Source organism: Mastomys coucha, unplaced genomic scaffold (assembly GCF_008632895.1).
Source record: "Mastomys coucha isolate ucsf_1 unplaced genomic scaffold, UCSF_Mcou_1 pScaffold5, whole genome shotgun sequence".
NCBI lineage: Eukaryota > Metazoa > Chordata > Mammalia > Rodentia > Muridae > Mastomys > Mastomys coucha.
In genome coordinates this window covers 113,287,423-113,290,672 of record NW_022196911.1, presented here as the reverse complement: position 1 = coordinate 113,290,672, position 3,250 = coordinate 113,287,423, and positions in this window count along the sequence as shown.

Here is a 3,250-nt window from a genome sequence, read left to right as displayed (position 1 = left end):
ACACACACACCATACTACACACACACATACACACACACACCACATCACTCATACACACACACCACACCACACACACACCACACCACACACACACACACACAACACACCACACACACACCACACACACACACCACACCACATACACACTTTTTATGAGTATGGTCCTACATATATGTCTATGCACCATGTGCATGCCTGGTGCCTTCTCAGGCCAGAAGAGGGTGTCAGATCCCCTGGAACTGGGATGATTGTAAAATGCCATGTGAGTGCTAGAATTGGAATTCTGGGTCTTTTGGAAGAATAGTCAATGCTCTTAACTGCTGAGCCATTTCTCTAGCTCCATCATCATCATCATCACCACACACACACACACACACACACATACACACACACAAACACACACATACACACACACATATACACACACACACACACACTCATGCTCACTATATATATATATAATCTCAGCAGGCCTGTATCAATCCTTTTGTCTCCGCTTCACGAGTACAGGTATTACAGGCATATGTAGATATGTATGGCTAATAGTTTTGTTATTATTGTTGTTGTGAGACAGGGTCTCACAGTGTAGCCTTGGAACTCACAACTGCCTCTGCCTCCCAAATGCCCCATTTTTACTTTTTGAGGCAGAGTCTCACAGAGTTGCTCAAATTAGTTTTTTTTTTTTTTAAGATTTATTTATTATTATATCTAAGTACACTGTAGCTGTCTTCAGACTCACCAGAAGAGGGCGTCAGATCCCATTACAGATGGTTGTGAGTCACCATGTGGTTGCTGGGATTCGAACTCAGGACTTTCGGAAGAGCGGTTAACCACTGAGCCATCTCTCCAGCCCCTCAAATTAGTCTTGAACTCTGTCGCCTTAACAGGTTTTAGAACTTTTCAGACCCCCATTTGAGCTTCCCAAATAGATAACTGGGATTAGATCCCCATTGCTGCCCACTGTACTCTCACAGCCTGTACTCCCAGTATTGGAGATAGAATCCAGGATCTCATGCACACTAGCTGATAAATGCTGCCACTAAGCTGTGTCCCAGCCCTACCTCAATATTGCATTTTACATGACTTTTTAGACAGTGTCTCACTACACATAGCTCTGGCTGTCCTGAAACTCACTATGTAGACCAGGCCCTGGCTGCAAATTGGGTCTAGTGCTCCTTTATTATGTTGATTTGATCCCCCAAATTGCTGCCCGCATGTCCACACATAAGATGCTGAGGGACCCCGCCCTCAGCTGGTTTTGACTGGTAAAACGCTGCTGGTGGCCAATGACTGAGCAGAGAGACAGAGGGGGAACCTTAGGATTCCTGGGACTGAGGAAGGAGCGGGAAGGGAGAGGCACCACGCCAGGAGAGAAGGAGGTGCCACATCTGAGGTGTGCCAGACAGAGAACAGAACCATCATATAGGTGCTGGGGAACTCAGCCTTGAGAGGGCTGCAGGTCTGGGTCTGGGGCAGCCAAGATGGAGTATAGGTTTTAGCAATAACTCAGGAGATGTTATTGTTCTTCCAAGTACACTCAGAGAAGAGAGTGTTAGCCACTCGGAGGTTTGGAAGCGGCTCAGCCATTGAGCTGTTGCGTTCGCGCATGCGTGCATCCCGCACAACACGATGGCGAGCTGGGGGTGGTGGGTAGCAAGGAGTGCCTCCGCTGCCTTCCTCTGCCTTACAGGTGCTGGGATTAAAGCTATGAGCCACCATGCTCAGCTCGACATCAATGAGTACTCAAACTTGTAACAACTTTGAGGGGTATGTTCAGCAAGCAGTATTGAGAGTGTCCACCGCGTTATGTAACCGCCATCTCCTCCTGCCCACCATGCTACTGTCCCTATGGGCTTTAGCTGGTACCTCTTGGAAGTGGAGTCATATGTACGGACGCTTTGGCCTGACAGTCAACCATCAACCTAGGCGCTTGTGGTGTGTGTGTGCTGAAAGCAGTGGCCAGCAAGCCCACAGAGGTGACAGGGTGGCTCATTTCACTTAACAATGCATCCTCCAGGTTTAGCCATGTTGCAGCATGTGTCACAACGGACTCTCTTTTAAAGGATGGACGCTATTTCGCTTGATGCATGAATCACATTTTGTGTTTGTTTTCTGTGCTTTTGGGCTTCTGTGGTTGCCGCTTGGAGACAGGGTCTCGTGGTATTGCTTTCCACGGCCTGGAACTCCCTATGTGGGCTCTGAATTCACCCAGAGCTTAAAACAGGACACAGCAGTAAGGCGGCAGACCAGAAGAAGCCAGGCTCCCAACTTCAACACACGTCCTCTCCCTTCTGACAGGAATCCTCCAAACGGTGAGAAGATGTGGCCTCCTCATATGAAGACATCTGGTGTTAGGAACAGATAGACTGACTGCTCTGCCACCTTCTGCCACACAGCTCTGCAGTCCATCCTTAGCCAGAGCCTGGGTAAGAAAGCAGCGGCTCAGGAACGCATGACTGGTTCCCCTTCATATAGACGCTTTGGCCTGACAGTCAACATCAACCCTGATGCTTGTGGTGTGTGCGTGCTGAATGCAGTGACCGGCATGCCTGCAGAAGTGACAGGGGTGTCATTTTCAAGAGTTAGGAAGGACCAGGGCTTCTGTCCTGCCTTTGCTCTGAGGCTCGTCTTGCTTGGTGAACTCAGCTGCCCTGATGGCAGCCCCTTGTGACAATGGACAGAGGATGGTCCTTGGCTGACTCCTGCCACAAGAGTTTGAGCGAGCTGAACACCGGTCCTCCTTATAGAGCCAGTCGGTGGGTGACTACAACCCTGAGGAATGAGCCAAGATGCCAGCTGGTTGGGCAAGACTTCTTACCCTGGCAACCTCTGACAGACAGTAAGATGTGGACTGTCTTACCCAGCTAGGCCTGGGCAGTGGCTCTCAACCTCCCTAATGCTGTGACCCTTTAACCCTTCATGTTGTGGTGAGCCCCAACCTTAAAGTTACTTTTGTTGCTCCTTCATAGCTGTACTTTTGCTACTCTATGAATCATAATGCAAACCTTTGTGTTTTTCTGATGGTCTGAGGCAAGCCCAGTGAAAGAGGCAGGGTCAGGACCATTGGGAACCTCTGCCTGAGAGTAACTACTTATACAGAGAGCATTAGAAAACAGAGATACCAGGCTGGTGAGATGGCTCAGCAGGGAAGAGCACGGACTGCTCTTCGGAAGGTCATGATCTCAAATCCCAGCAACTACATGGTGGCTCACAACCACCCGTAATGAGATCTGATGCCCTCTTCTGGTGT